This window comes from Poromitra crassiceps (assembly GCF_964638095.1).
Source record: "Poromitra crassiceps genome assembly, contig: HAP1_SCAFFOLD_77, whole genome shotgun sequence".
Taxonomy (NCBI): Eukaryota; Metazoa; Chordata; class Actinopteri; order Beryciformes; family Melamphaidae; genus Poromitra; species Poromitra crassiceps.
The window spans coordinates 941697-958270 of record NW_028152249.1 but is presented as its reverse complement, the minus strand read 5'-3'; positions in this window follow the sequence as shown (position 1 = coordinate 958270).

Sequence of the window (16574 nt, the reverse complement as noted above, 5' to 3'; positions counted from 1 at the left end):
CGCTCCATGTACAAGTACATCTCCGCTCAATGTACAAGTACCTCTCCGCTCCATGTACAAGTACCTCTCCGCTCCATGTACAAGTACCTCTCCGCTCCATGTACAAGTACCTCTCCGCTCCATGTACAAGTACCTCTCCGCTCAATGTACAAGTACCTCTCCGCTCCATGTACAAGTACCTCTCCGCTCAATGTACAAGTACCTCTCCGCTCCATGTACAAGTACCTCTCCGCTCCATGTACAAGTACCTCTCCGCTCCATGTACAAGTACCTCTCCGCTCAATGTCAAGTATCGACAGTACCTCTCCGCTCCATGTACAAGTACCTCTCCGCTGAATGTACAAGTGTCGACAGTACCTCTCCGCTCAATGTACAAGTACCTCTCCGCTCCATGTACAAGTACCTCTCCGCTCTCATGTACAAGTACCTCTCCGCTCCATGTACAAGTACCTCTCCGCTCAATGTACAAGTACCTCTGCGCTCCATGTACAAGTACCTCTCCGCTCAATGTACAAGTACCTCTCCGCTCAATGTACAAGTGTCGACAGTACCTCTCCGCTCCATGTACAAGTACCTCTCCGCTCAATGTACAAGTGTCGACAGTACCTCTACGCTCAATGTACAAGTGTCGACAGTACCTCTCCGCTCTCATGTACAAGTACCTCTCCGATCCATGTACAAGTACATCTCCGCTCAATGTACAAGTACCTCTCCGCTCCATGTACAAGTACCTCTCCGCTCCATGTACAAGTACCTCTCCGCTCCATGTACAAGTACCTCTCCGCTCCATGTACAAGTACCTCTCCGCTCAATGTACAAGTACCTCTCCGCTCCATGTACAAGTACCTCTCCGCTCCATGTACAAGTACCTCTCCGCTCCATGTACAAGTACCTCTCCGCTCAATGTACAAGTACCTCTCCGCTCCATGTACAAGTACCTCTCCGCTCCATGTACAAGTACCTCTCCGCTCCATGTACAAGTACCTCTCCGCTCAATGTACAAGTACCTCTCCGCTCCCTGTACAAGTACATCTCCGCTCCATGTACAAGTACCTCTCCGCTCCATGTACAAGTACCTCTCCGCTCAATGTACAAGTGTCGACAGTACCTCTCCGCTCCATGTACAAGTACCTCTCCGCTCCATGTACAAGTACCTCTCCGCTCAATGTACAAGTGTCGACAGTACCTCTCCGCTCCATCTACAAGTACCTCTCCGCTCAATGTACAAGTACCTCTCCGCTGAATGTACAAGTACCTCTCCGCTCCATGTACAAGTACCTCTCCGCTCCATGTACAAATACCTCTCCGCTCCATGTACAAGTACCTCTCCGCTCCATGTACAAGCACCTCTCCGCTACATGTACAAGTACCTCTCCGCTCCATGTACAAGTACCTCTCCGCTCCATGTACAAGTACCTCTCCGCTCAATGTACAAGTACCTCTCCGCTCCATGTACAAATACCTCTCCGCTCCATGTACAAATACCTCTCCGCTCCATGTACAAGTACCTCTCCGCTCCATGTACCAGTACCTCTCCGCTCAATGTACAAGTACATCTCCGCTCAATGTACAAGTACATCTCCGCTCAATGTACAAGTACGTCTCCGCTCAATGTACAAGTACCTCTCCGCTCAATGTACAAGTACCTCTCCGCTCCATGTACAAGTACCTCTCCGCTCAATGTACAAGTACATCTCCGCTCCATGTACCAGTACCTCTCCGCTCAATGTACAAGTACCTCTCCGCTCAATGTACAAGTACATCTCCGCTCCATGTACAAGTACGTCTCCGCTCAATGTATAAGTACCTCTCCGCTCCATGTACAAGTACCTCTCCGCTCCATGTACAAGTACATCTCCGCTCCATGTACAAGTACATCTCCGCTCCATGTACAAGTACCTCTCCGCTCCATGTACAAGTACCTCTCCGCTCCATGTACAAGTACATCTCCGCTCCATGTACAAGTACCTCTCCGCTCAATGTACAAGTACATCTCCGCTCCATGTACAAGTACATCTCCACTCCATGTACAAGTACCTCTCCGCTCAATGTACAAGTACATCTCCGCTCCATGTACCAGTACCTCTCCGCTCAATGTACAAGTACATCTCCGCTCCATGTACAAGTACCTCTCCGCTCAATGTACAAGTACATCTCCGCTCCATGTACCAGTACCTCTCCGCTCAATGTACAAGTACATCTCCACTCCATGTACAAGTACCTCTCCGCTCAATGTACAAGTACATCTCCGCTCCATGTACCAGTACCTCTCCGCTCAATGTACAAGTACATCTCCGCTCCATGTACAAGTACCTCTCCGCTCCATGTACAAGTACCTCTCCGGTCCATGTACAAGTACCTCTCCGCTCCATGTACAAGTACCTCTCCGCTCCATGTACAAGTACCTCTCCGCTCAATGTCAAGTGTCGACAGTACCTCTCCGCTCCATGTACAAATACCTCTCCGCTCTCATGTACAAGTACCTCTCCGCTCCATGTACAAGTACCTCTCCGCTCAATGTCAAGTGTCGACAGTACCTCTCCGCTCCATGTACAAATACCTCTCCGCTCCATGTACAAGTACCTCTCCGCTCTCATGTACAAGTACCTCTCCGCTCCATGTACAAGTAGCTCTCCGCTCAATGTACAAGTGTCGACAGTACCTTTCCGCTCCATGTACAAATACCTCTCCGCTCTCATGTACAAGTACCTCTCCACTCCATGTACAAGTACCTCTCCGCTCAATGTACAAATACCTCTCCGCTCCATGTATAAGTACCTCTCCGCTCTATGTACAAGTACCTCTCCGCTCCATGTACAAGTACCTCTCCGCTCAATGTACAAATACCTCTCCGCTCCATGTACAAGTAGCTCTCCGCTGAATGTACAAGTGTCGACAGTACCTCTCCGCTCAATGTACAAGTACCTCTCCGCTCAATGTACAAATACCTCTCCGCTCCATGTACAAGTACCTCTCCGCTCAATGTCAAGTATCGACAGTACCTCTCCGCTCCATGTACAAGTACCTCTCCGCTGAATGTACAAGTGTCGACAGTACCTCTCCGCTCAATGTACAAGTACCTCTCCGCTCCATGTACAAGTACCTCTCCGCTCTCATGTACAAGTACCTCTCCGCTCCATGTACAAGTACCTCTCCGCTCAATGTACAAGTACCTCTGCGCTCCATGTACAAGTACCTCTCCGCTCAATGTACAAGTACCTCTCCGCTCAATGTACAAGTGTCGACAGTACCTCTCCGCTCCATGTACAAGTACCTCTCCGCTCAATGTACAAGTGTCGACAGTACCTCTACGCTCAATGTACAAGTGTCGACAGTACCTCTCCGCTCTCATGTACAAGTACCTCTCCGATCCATGTACAAGTACATCTCCGCTCCATGTACAAGTACATCTCCGCTCAATGTACAAGTACCTCTCCGCTCCATGTACAAGTACCTCTCCGCTCCATGTACAAGTACCTCTCCGCTCCATGTACAAGTACCTCTCCGCTCCATGTACAAGTACCTCTCCGCTCCATGTACAAGTACCTCTCCGCTCAATGTACAAGTACCTCTCCGCTCCATGTACAAGTACCTCTCCGCTCAATGTACAAGTACCTCTCCGCTCCATGTACAAGTACCTCTCCGCTCCATGTACAAGTACCTCTCCGCTCCATGTACAAGTACCTCTCCGCTCCATGTACAAGTACATCTCTGCTCCATGTACAAGTACCTCTCCGCTCAATGTACAAGTACATCTCCGCTCCATGTACAAGTACCTCTCCGCTCCATGTACAAGTACATCTCCGCTCCATGTACAAGTACCTCTCCGCTCCATGTACAAGTACCTCTCCGCTCAATGTACAAGTACATCTCCGCTCCATGTACAAGTACATCTCTGCTCCATGTACAAGTACCTCTCCGCTCAATGTACAAGTACATCTCCGCTCCATGTACAAGTACCTCTCCGCTCCATGTACAAGTACCTCTCCGGTCCATGTACAAGTACCTCTCCGCTCCATGTACAAGTACCTCTCCGCTCCATGTACAAGTACCTCTCCGCTCAATGTCAAGTGTCGACAGTACCTCTCCGCTCCATGTACAAATACCTCTCCGCTCTCATGTACAAGTACCTCTCCGCTCCATGTACAAGTACCTCTCCGCTCAATGTCAAGTGTCGACAGTACCTCTCCGCTCCATGTACAAATACCTCTCCGCTCCATGTACAAGTACCTCTCCGCTCTCATGTACAAGTACCTCTCCGCTCCATGTACAAGTAGCTCTCCGCTCAATGTACAAGTGTCGACAGTACCTTTCCGCTCCATGTACAAATACCTCTCCGCTCTCATGTACAAGTACCTCTCCGCTCCATGTACAAGTACCTCTCCGCTCAATGTACAAATACCTCTCCGCTCCATGTATAAGTACCTCTCCGCTCTATGTACAAGTACCTCTCCGCTCCATGTACAAGTACCTCTCCGCTCAATGTACAAATACCTCTCCGCTCCATGTACAAGTAGCTCTCCGCTGAATGTACAAGTGTCGACAGTACCTCTCCGCTCAATGTACAAGTACCTCTCCGCTCAATGTACAAATACCTCTCCGCTCCATGTACAAGTACCTCTCCGCTCAATGTCAAGTATCGACAGTACCTCTCCGCTCCATGTACAAGTACCTCTCCGCTGAATGTACAAGTGTCGACAGTACCTCTCCGCTCCATGTACAAGTACCTCTCCGCTCTCATGTACAAGTACCTCTCCGCTCCATGTACAAGTACCTCTCCGCTCAATGTACAAGTACCTCTGCGCTCCATGTACAAGTACCTCTCCGCTCAATGTACAAGTACCTCTCCGCTCAATGTACAAGTGTCGACAGTACCTCTCCGCTCCATGTACAAGTACCTCTCCGCTCAATGTACAAGTGTCGACAGTACCTCTACGCTCAATGTACAAGTGTCGACAGTACCTCTCCGCTCTCATGTACAAGTACCTCTCCGATCCATGTACAAGTACATCTCCGCTCCATGTACAAGTACATCTCCGCTCAATGTACAAGTACCTCTCCGCTCCATGTACAAGTACCTCTCCGCTCCATGTACAAGTACCTCTCCGCTCCATGTACAAGTACCTCTCCGCTCCATGTACAAGTACCTCTCCGCTCCATGTACAAGTACCTCTCCGCTCAATGTACAAGTACCTCTCCGCTCCATGTACAAGTACCTCTCCGCTCAATGTACAAGTACCTCTCCGCTCCATGTACAAGTACCTCTCCGCTCCATGTACAAGTACCTCTCCGCTCCATGTACAAGTACCTCTCCGCTCCATGTACAAGTACATCTCTGCTCCATGTACAAGTACCTCTCCGCTCAATGTACAAGTACATCTCCGCTCCATGTACAAGTACCTCTCCGCTCCATGTACAAGTACATCTCCGCTCCATGTACAAGTACCTCTCCGCTCCATGTACAAGTACCTCTCCGCTCAATGTACAAGTACCTCTCCGCTCCATGTACAAGTACCTCTCCGCTCCATGTACAAGTACCTCTCCGCTCCATGTACAAGTACCTCTCCGCTCCATGTACAAGTACATCTCTGCTCCATGTACAAGTACCTCTCCGCTCAATGTACAAGTACATCTCCGCTCCATGTACAAGTACCTCTCCGCTCCATGTATAAGTACCTCTCCGCTCTATGTACAAGTACCTCTCCGCTCCATGTACAAGTACCTCTCCGCTCAATGTACAAATACCTCTCCGCTCCATGTACAAGTAGCTCTCCGCTGAATGTACAAGTGTCGACAGTACCTCTCCGCTCAATGTACAAGTACCTCTCCGCTCAATGTACAAATACCTCTCCGCTCCATGTACAAGTACCTCTCCGCTCAATGTCAAGTATCGACAGTACCTCTCCGCTCCATGTACAAGTACCTCTCCGCTGAATGTACAAGTGTCGACAGTACCTCTCCGCTCAATGTACAAGTACCTCTCCGCTCCATGTACAAGTACCTCTCCGCTCTCATGTACAAGTACCTCTCCGCTCCATGTACAAGTACCTCTCCGCTCAATGTAAAAGTACCTCTGCGCTCCATGTACAAGTACCTCTCCGCTCAATGTACAAGTACCTCTCCGCTCAATGTACAAGTGTCGACAGTACCTCTCCGCTCCATGTACAAGTACCTCTCCGCTCAATGTACAAGTGTCGACAGTACCTCTACGCTCAATGTACAAGTACCTCTCCGCTGAATGTACAAGTGTCGACAGTACCTCTCCGCTCTCATGTACAAGTACCTCTCCGATCCATGTACAAGTACATCTCCGCTCCATGTACAAGTACATCTCCGCTCAATGTACAAGTACCTCTCCGCTCCATGTACAAGTACCTCTCCGCTCCATGTACAAGTACCTCTCCGCTCCATGTACAAGTACCTCTCCGCTCCATGTACAAGTACCTCTCCGCTCAATGTACAAGTACCTCTCCGCTCCATGTACAAGTACCTCTCCGCTCAATGTACAAGTACCTCTCCGCTCCATGTACAAGTACCTCTCCGCTCCATGTACAAGTACCTCTCCGCTCCATGTACAAGTACCTCTCCGCTCAATGTCAAGTATCGACAGTACCTCTCCGCTCCATGTACAAGTACCTCTCCGCTGAATGTACAAGTGTCGACAGTACCTCTCCGCTCAATGTACAAGTACCTCTCCGCTCCATGTACAAGTACCTCTCCGCTCTCATGTACAAGTACCTCTCCGCTCCATGTACAAGTACCTCTCCGCTCAATGTACAAGTACCTCTGCGCTCCATGTACAAGTACCTCTCCGCTCAATGTACAAGTACCTCTCCGCTCAATGTACAAGTGTCGACAGTACCTCTCCGCTCCATGTACAAGTACCTCTCCGCTCAATGTACAAGTGTCGACAGTACCTCTACGCTCAATGTACAAGTGTCGACAGTACCTCTCCGCTCTCATGTACAAGTACCTCTCCGATCCATGTACAAGTACATCTCCGCTCAATGTACAAGTACCTCTCCGCTCCATGTACAAGTACCTCTCCGCTCCATGTACAAGTACCTCTCCGCTCCATGTACAAGTACCTCTCCGCTCCATGTACAAGTACCTCTCCGCTCAATGTACAAGTACCTCTCCGCTCCATGTACAAGTACCTCTCCGCTCCATGTACAAGTACCTCTCCGCTCCATGTACAAGTACCTCTCCGCTCAATGTACAAGTACCTCTCCGCTCCATGTACAAGTACCTCTCCGCTCCATGTACAAGTACCTCTCCGCTCCATGTACAAGTACCTCTCCGCTCAATGTACAAGTACCTCTCCGCTCCCTGTACAAGTACATCTCCGCTCCATGTACAAGTACCTCTCCGCTCCATGTACAAGTACCTCTCCGCTCAATGTACAAGTGTCGACAGTACCTCTCCGCTCCATGTACAAGTACCTCTCCGCTCCATGTACAAGTACCTCTCCGCTCAATGTACAAGTGTCGACAGTACCTCTCCGCTCCATCTACAAGTACCTCTCCGCTCAATGTACAAGTACCTCTCCGCTGAATGTACAAGTACCTCTCCGCTCCATGTACAAGTACCTCTCCGCTCCATGTACAAATACCTCTCCGCTCCATGTACAAGTACCTCTCCGCTCCATGTACAAGCACCTCTCCGCTACATGTACAAGTACCTCTCCGCTCCATGTACAAGTACCTCTCCGCTCCATGTACAAGTACCTCTCCGCTCAATGTACAAGTACCTCTCCGCTCCATGTACAAATACCTCTCCGCTCCATGTACAAATACCTCTCCGCTCCATGTACAAGTACCTCTCCGCTCCATGTACCAGTACCTCTCCGCTCAATGTACAAGTACATCTCCGCTCAATGTACAAGTACATCTCCGCTCAATGTACAAGTACGTCTCCGCTCAATGTACAAGTACCTCTCCGCTCAATGTACAAGTACCTCTCCGCTCCATGTACAAGTACCTCTCCGCTCAATGTACAAGTACATCTCCGCTCCATGTACCAGTACCTCTCCGCTCAATGTACAAGTACCTCTCCGCTCAATGTACAAGTACATCTCCGCTCCATGTACAAGTACGTCTCCGCTCAATGTATAAGTACCTCTCCGCTCCATGTACAAGTACCTCTCCGCTCCATGTACAAGTACATCTCCGCTCCATGTACAAGTACATCTCCGCTCCATGTACAAGTACCTCTCCGCTCCATGTACAAGTACCTCTCCGCTCCATGTACAAGTACATCTCCGCTCCATGTACAAGTACCTCTCCGCTCAATGTACAAGTACATCTCCGCTCCATGTACAAGTACATCTCCACTCCATGTACAAGTACCTCTCCGCTCAATGTACAAGTACATCTCCGCTCCATGTACCAGTACCTCTCCGCTCAATGTACAAGTACATCTCCGCTCCATGTACAAGTACCTCTCCGCTCAATGTACAAGTACATCTCCGCTCCATGTACCAGTACCTCTCCGCTCAATGTACAAGTACATCTCCACTCCATGTACAAGTACCTCTCCGCTCAATGTACAAGTACATCTCCGCTCCATGTACCAGTACCTCTCCGCTCAATGTACAAGTACATCTCCGCTCCATGTACAAGTACCTCTCCGCTCCATGTACAAGTACCTCTCCGGTCCATGTACAAGTACCTCTCCGCTCCATGTACAAGTACCTCTCCGCTCCATGTACAAGTACCTCTCCGCTCAATGTCAAGTGTCGACAGTACCTCTCCGCTCCATGTACAAATACCTCTCCGCTCTCATGTACAAGTACCTCTCCGCTCCATGTACAAGTACCTCTCCGCTCAATGTCAAGTGTCGACAGTACCTCTCCGCTCCATGTACAAATACCTCTCCGCTCCATGTACAAGTACCTCTCCGCTCTCATGTACAAGTACCTCTCCGCTCCATGTACAAGTAGCTCTCCGCTCAATGTACAAGTGTCGACAGTACCTTTCCGCTCCATGTACAAATACCTCTCCGCTCTCATGTACAAGTACCTCTCCACTCCATGTACAAGTACCTCTCCGCTCAATGTACAAATACCTCTCCGCTCCATGTATAAGTACCTCTCCGCTCTATGTACAAGTACCTCTCCGCTCCATGTACAAGTACCTCTCCGCTCAATGTACAAATACCTCTCCGCTCCATGTACAAGTAGCTCTCCGCTGAATGTACAAGTGTCGACAGTACCTCTCCGCTCAATGTACAAGTACCTCTCCGCTCAATGTACAAATACCTCTCCGCTCCATGTACAAGTACCTCTCCGCTCAATGTCAAGTATCGACAGTACCTCTCCGCTCCATGTACAAGTACCTCTCCGCTGAATGTACAAGTGTCGACAGTACCTCTCCGCTCAATGTACAAGTACCTCTCCGCTCCATGTACAAGTACCTCTCCGCTCTCATGTACAAGTACCTCTCCGCTCCATGTACAAGTACCTCTCCGCTCAATGTACAAGTACCTCTGCGCTCCATGTACAAGTACCTCTCCGCTCAATGTACAAGTACCTCTCCGCTCAATGTACAAGTGTCGACAGTACCTCTCCGCTCCATGTACAAGTACCTCTCCGCTCAATGTACAAGTGTCGACAGTACCTCTACGCTCAATGTACAAGTGTCGACAGTACCTCTCCGCTCTCATGTACAAGTACCTCTCCGATCCATGTACAAGTACATCTCCGCTCCATGTACAAGTACATCTCCGCTCAATGTACAAGTACCTCTCCGCTCCATGTACAAGTACCTCTCCGCTCCATGTACAAGTACCTCTCCGCTCCATGTACAAGTACCTCTCCGCTCCATGTACAAGTACCTCTCCGCTCCATGTACAAGTACCTCTCCGCTCAATGTACAAGTACCTCTCCGCTCCATGTACAAGTACCTCTCCGCTCAATGTACAAGTACCTCTCCGCTCCATGTACAAGTACCTCTCCGCTCCATGTACAAGTACCTCTCCGCTCCATGTACAAGTACCTCTCCGCTCCATGTACAAGTACATCTCTGCTCCATGTACAAGTACCTCTCCGCTCAATGTACAAGTACATCTCCGCTCCATGTACAAGTACCTCTCCGCTCCATGTACAAGTACATCTCCGCTCCATGTACAAGTACCTCTCCGCTCCATGTACAAGTACCTCTCCGCTCAATGTACAAGTACATCTCCGCTCCATGTACAAGTACATCTCTGCTCCATGTACAAGTACCTCTCCGCTCAATGTACAAGTACATCTCCGCTCCATGTACAAGTACCTCTCCGCTCCATGTACAAGTACCTCTCCGGTCCATGTACAAGTACCTCTCCGCTCCATGTACAAGTACCTCTCCGCTCCATGTACAAGTACCTCTCCGCTCAATGTCAAGTGTCGACAGTACCTCTCCGCTCCATGTACAAATACCTCTCCGCTCTCATGTACAAGTACCTCTCCGCTCCATGTACAAGTACCTCTCCGCTCAATGTCAAGTGTCGACAGTACCTCTCCGCTCCATGTACAAATACCTCTCCGCTCCATGTACAAGTACCTCTCCGCTCTCATGTACAAGTACCTCTCCGCTCCATGTACAAGTAGCTCTCCGCTCAATGTACAAGTGTCGACAGTACCTTTCCGCTCCATGTACAAATACCTCTCCGCTCTCATGTACAAGTACCTCTCCGCTCCATGTACAAGTACCTCTCCGCTCAATGTACAAATACCTCTCCGCTCCATGTATAAGTACCTCTCCGCTCTATGTACAAGTACCTCTCCGCTCCATGTACAAGTACCTCTCCGCTCAATGTACAAATACCTCTCCGCTCCATGTACAAGTAGCTCTCCGCTGAATGTACAAGTGTCGACAGTACCTCTCCGCTCAATGTACAAGTACCTCTCCGCTCAATGTACAAATACCTCTCCGCTCCATGTACAAGTACCTCTCCGCTCAATGTCAAGTATCGACAGTACCTCTCCGCTCCATGTACAAGTACCTCTCCGCTGAATGTACAAGTGTCGACAGTACCTCTCCGCTCCATGTACAAGTACCTCTCCGCTCTCATGTACAAGTACCTCTCCGCTCCATGTACAAGTACCTCTCCGCTCAATGTACAAGTACCTCTGCGCTCCATGTACAAGTACCTCTCCGCTCAATGTACAAGTACCTCTCCGCTCAATGTACAAGTGTCGACAGTACCTCTCCGCTCCATGTACAAGTACCTCTCCGCTCAATGTACAAGTGTCGACAGTACCTCTACGCTCAATGTACAAGTGTCGACAGTACCTCTCCGCTCTCATGTACAAGTACCTCTCCGATCCATGTACAAGTACATCTCCGCTCCATGTACAAGTACATCTCCGCTCAATGTACAAGTACCTCTCCGCTCCATGTACAAGTACCTCTCCGCTCCATGTACAAGTACCTCTCCGCTCCATGTACAAGTACCTCTCCGCTCCATGTACAAGTACCTCTCCGCTCCATGTACAAGTACCTCTCCGCTCAATGTACAAGTACCTCTCCGCTCCATGTACAAGTACCTCTCCGCTCAATGTACAAGTACCTCTCCGCTCCATGTACAAGTACCTCTCCGCTCCATGTACAAGTACCTCTCCGCTCCATGTACAAGTACCTCTCCGCTCCATGTACAAGTACATCTCTGCTCCATGTACAAGTACCTCTCCGCTCAATGTACAAGTACATCTCCGCTCCATGTACAAGTACCTCTCCGCTCCATGTACAAGTACATCTCCGCTCCATGTACAAGTACCTCTCCGCTCCATGTACAAGTACCTCTCCGCTCAATGTACAAGTACATCTCCGCTCCATGTACAAGTACATCTCTGCTCCATGTACAAGTACCTCTCCGCTCAATGTACAAGTACATCTCCGCTCCATGTACAAGTACCTCTCCGCTCCATGTACAAGTACCTCTCCGGTCCATGTACAAGTACCTCTCCGCTCCATGTACAAGTACCTCTCCGCTCCATGTACAAGTACCTCTCCGCTCAATGTCAAGTGTCGACAGTACCTCTCCGCTCCATGTACAAATACCTCTCCGCTCTCATGTACAAGTACCTCTCCGCTCCATGTACAAGTACCTCTCCGCTCAATGTCAAGTGTCGACAGTACCTCTCCGCTCCATGTACAAATACCTCTCCGCTCCATGTACAAGTACCTCTCCGCTCTCATGTACAAGTACCTCTCCGCTCCATGTACAAGTAGCTCTCCGCTCAATGTACAAGTGTCGACAGTACCTTTCCGCTCCATGTACAAATACCTCTCCGCTCTCATGTACAAGTACCTCTCCGCTCCATGTACAAGTACCTCTCCGCTCAATGTACAAATACCTCTCCGCTCCATGTATAAGTACCTCTCCGCTCTATGTACAAGTACCTCTCCGCTCCATGTACAAGTACCTCTCCGCTCAATGTACAAATACCTCTCCGCTCCATGTACAAGTAGCTCTCCGCTGAATGTACAAGTGTCGACAGTACCTCTCCGCTCAATGTACAAGTACCTCTCCGCTCAATGTACAAATACCTCTCCGCTCCATGTACAAGTACCTCTCCGCTCAATGTCAAGTATCGACAGTACCTCTCCGCTCCATGTACAAGTACCTCTCCGCTGAATGTACAAGTGTCGACAGTACCTCTCCGCTCCATGTACAAGTACCTCTCCGCTCTCATGTACAAGTACCTCTCCGCTCCATGTACAAGTACCTCTCCGCTCAATGTACAAGTACCTCTGCGCTCCATGTACAAGTACCTCTCCGCTCAATGTACAAGTACCTCTCCGCTCAATGTACAAGTGTCGACAGTACCTCTCCGCTCCATGTACAAGTACCTCTCCGCTCAATGTACAAGTGTCGACAGTACCTCTACGCTCAATGTACAAGTGTCGACAGTACCTCTCCGCTCTCATGTACAAGTACCTCTCCGATCCATGTACAAGTACATCTCCGCTCCATGTACAAGTACATCTCCGCTCAATGTACAAGTACCTCTCCGCTCCATGTACAAGTACCTCTCCGCTCCATGTACAAGTACCTCTCCGCTCCATGTACAAGTACCTCTCCGCTCCATGTACAAGTACCTCTCCGCTCAATGTACAAGTACCTCTCCGCTCCATGTACAAGTACATCTCCGCTCAATGTACAAGTACCTCTCCGCTCCATGTACAAGTACCTCTCCGCTCCATGTACAAGTACCTCTCCGCTCCATGTACAAGTACATCTCTGCTCCATGTACAAGTACCTCTCCGCTCAATGTACAAGTACATCTCCGCTCCATGTACAAGTACCTCTCCGCTCCATGTACAAGTACATCTCCGCTCCATGTACAAGTACCTCTCCGCTCCATGTACAAGTACCTCTCCGCTCAATGTACAAGTACATCTCCGCTCCATGTACAAGTACATCTCTGCTCCATGTACAAGTACCTCTCCGCTCAATGTACAAGTACATCTCCGCTCCATGTACAAGTACCTCTCCGCTCCATGTACAAGTACCTCTCCGGTCCATGTACAAGTACCTCTCCGCTCCATGTACAAGTACCTCTCCGCTCCATGTACAAGTACCTCTCCGCTCAATGTCAAGTGTCGACAGTACCTCTCCGCTCCATGTACAAATACCTCTCCGCTCTCATGTACAAGTACCTCTCCGCTCCATGTACAAGTACCTCTCCGCTCAATGTCAAGTGTCGACAGTACCTCTCCGCTCCATGTACAAATACCTCTCCGCTCCATGTACAAGTACCTCTCCGCTCTCATGTACAAGTACCTCTCCGCTCCATGTACAAGTAGCTCTCCGCTCAATGTACAAGTGTCGACAGTACCTTTCCGCTCCATGTACAAATACCTCTCCGCTCTCATGTACAAGTACCTCTCCGCTCCATGTACAAGTACCTCTCCGCTCAATGTACAAATACCTCTCCGCTCCATGTATAAGTACCTCTCCGCTCTATGTACAAGTACCTCTCCGCTCCATGTACAAGTACCTCTCCGCTCAATGTACAAATACCTCTCCGCTCCATGTACAAGTAGCTCTCCGCTGAATGTACAAGTGTCGACAGTACCTCTCCGCTCAATGTACAAGTACCTCTCCGCTCAATGTACAAATACCTCTCCGCTCCATGTACAAGTACCTCTCCGCTCAATGTCAAGTATCGACAGTACCTCTCCGCTCCATGTACAAGTACCTCTCCGCTGAATGTACAAGTGTCGACAGTACCTCTCCGCTCAATGTACAAGTACCTCTCCGCTCCATGTACAAGTACCTCTCCGCTCTCATGTACAAGTACCTCTCCGCTCCATGTACAAGTACCTCTCCGCTCAATGTACAAGTACCTCTGCGCTCCATGTACAAGTACCTCTCCGCTCAATGTACAAGTACCTCTCCGCTCAATGTACAAGTGTCGACAGTACCTCTCCGCTCCATGTACAAGTACCTCTCCGCTCAATGTACAAGTGTCGACAGTACCTCTACGCTCAATGTACAAGTACCTCTCCGCTGAATGTACAAGTGTCGACAGTACCTCTCCGCTCTCATGTACAAGTACCTCTCCGATCCATGTACAAGTACATCTCCGCTCCATGTACAAGTACATCTCCGCTCAATGTACAAGTACCTCTCCGCTCCATGTACAAGTACCTCTCCGCTCCATGTACAAGTACCTCTCCGCTCCATGTACAAGTACCTCTCCGCTCCATGTACAAGTACCTCTCCGCTCAATGTACAAGTACCTCTCCGCTCCATGTACAAGTACCTCTCCGCTCAATGTACAAGTACCTCTCCGCTCCATGTACAAGTACCTCTCCGCTCCATGTACAAGTACCTCTCCGCTCCATGTACAAGTACCTCTCCGCTCAATGTCAAGTATCGACAGTACCTCTCCGCTCCATGTACAAGTACCTCTCCGCTGAATGTACAAGTGTCGACAGTACCTCTCCGCTCAATGTACAAGTACCTCTCCGCTCCATGTACAAGTACCTCTCCGCTCTCATGTACAAGTACCTCTCCGCTCCATGTACAAGTACCTCTCCGCTCAATGTACAAGTACCTCTGCGCTCCATGTACAAGTACCTCTCCGCTCAATGTACAAGTACCTCTCCGCTCAATGTACAAGTGTCGACAGTACCTCTCCGCTCCATGTACAAGTACCTCTCCGCTCAATGTACAAGTGTCGACAGTACCTCTACGCTCAATGTACAAGTGTCGACAGTACCTCTCCGCTCTCATGTACAAGTACCTCTCCGATCCATGTACAAGTACATCTCCGCTCAATGTACAAGTACCTCTCCGCTCCATGTACAAGTACCTCTCCGCTCCATGTACAAGTACCTCTCCGCTCCATGTACAAGTACCTCTCCGCTCCATGTACAAGTACCTCTCCGCTCAATGTACAAGTACCTCTCCGCTCCATGTACAAGTACCTCTCCGCTCCATGTACAAGTACCTCTCCGCTCCATGTACAAGTACCTCTCCGCTCAATGTACAAGTACCTCTCCGCTCCATGTACAAGTACCTCTCCGCTCCATGTACAAGTACCTCTCCGCTCCATGTACAAGTACCTCTCCGCTCAATGTACAAGTACCTCTCCGCTCCCTGTACAAGTACATCTCCGCTCCATGTACAAGTACCTCTCCGCTCCATGTACAAGTACCTCTCCGCTCAATGTACAAGTGTCGACAGTACCTCTCCGCTCCATGTACAAGTACCTCTCCGCTCCATGTACAAGTACCTCTCCGCTCAATGTACAAGTGTCGACAGTACCTCTCCGCTCCATCTACAAGTACCTCTCCGCTCAATGTACAAGTACCTCTCCGCTGAATGTACAAGTACCTCTCCGCTCCATGTACAAGTACCTCTCCGCTCCATGTACAAATACCTCTCCGCTCCATGTACAAGTACCTCTCCGCTCCATGTACAAGCACCTCTCCGCTACATGTACAAGTACCTCTCCGCTCCATGTACAAGTACCTCTCCGCTCCATGTACAAGTACCTCTCCGCTCAATGTACAAGTACCTCTCCGCTCCATGTACAAATACCTCTCCGCTCCATGTACAAATACCTCTCCGCTCCATGTACAAGTACCTCTCCGCTCCATGTACCAGTACCTCTCCGCTCAATGTACAAGTACATCTCCGCTCAATGTACAAGTACATCTCCGCTCAATGTACAAGTACGTCTCCGCTCAATGTACAAGTACCTCTCCGCTCAATGTACAAGTACCTCTCCGCTCCATGTACAAGTACCTCTCCGCTCAATGTACAAGTACATCTCCGCTCCATGTACCAGTACCTCTCCGCTCAATGTACAAGTACCTCTCCGCTCAATGTACAAGTACATCTCCGCTCCATGTACAAGTACGTCTCCGCTCAATGTATAAGTACCTCTCCGCTCCATGTACAAGTACCTCTCCGCTCCATGTACAAGTACATCTCCGCTCCATGTACAAGTACATCTCCGCTCCATGTACAAGTACCTCTCCGCTCCATGTACAAGTACCTCTCCGCTCCATGTACAAGTACATCTCCGCTCCATGTACAAGTACCTCTCCGCTCAATGTACAAGTACATCTCCGCTC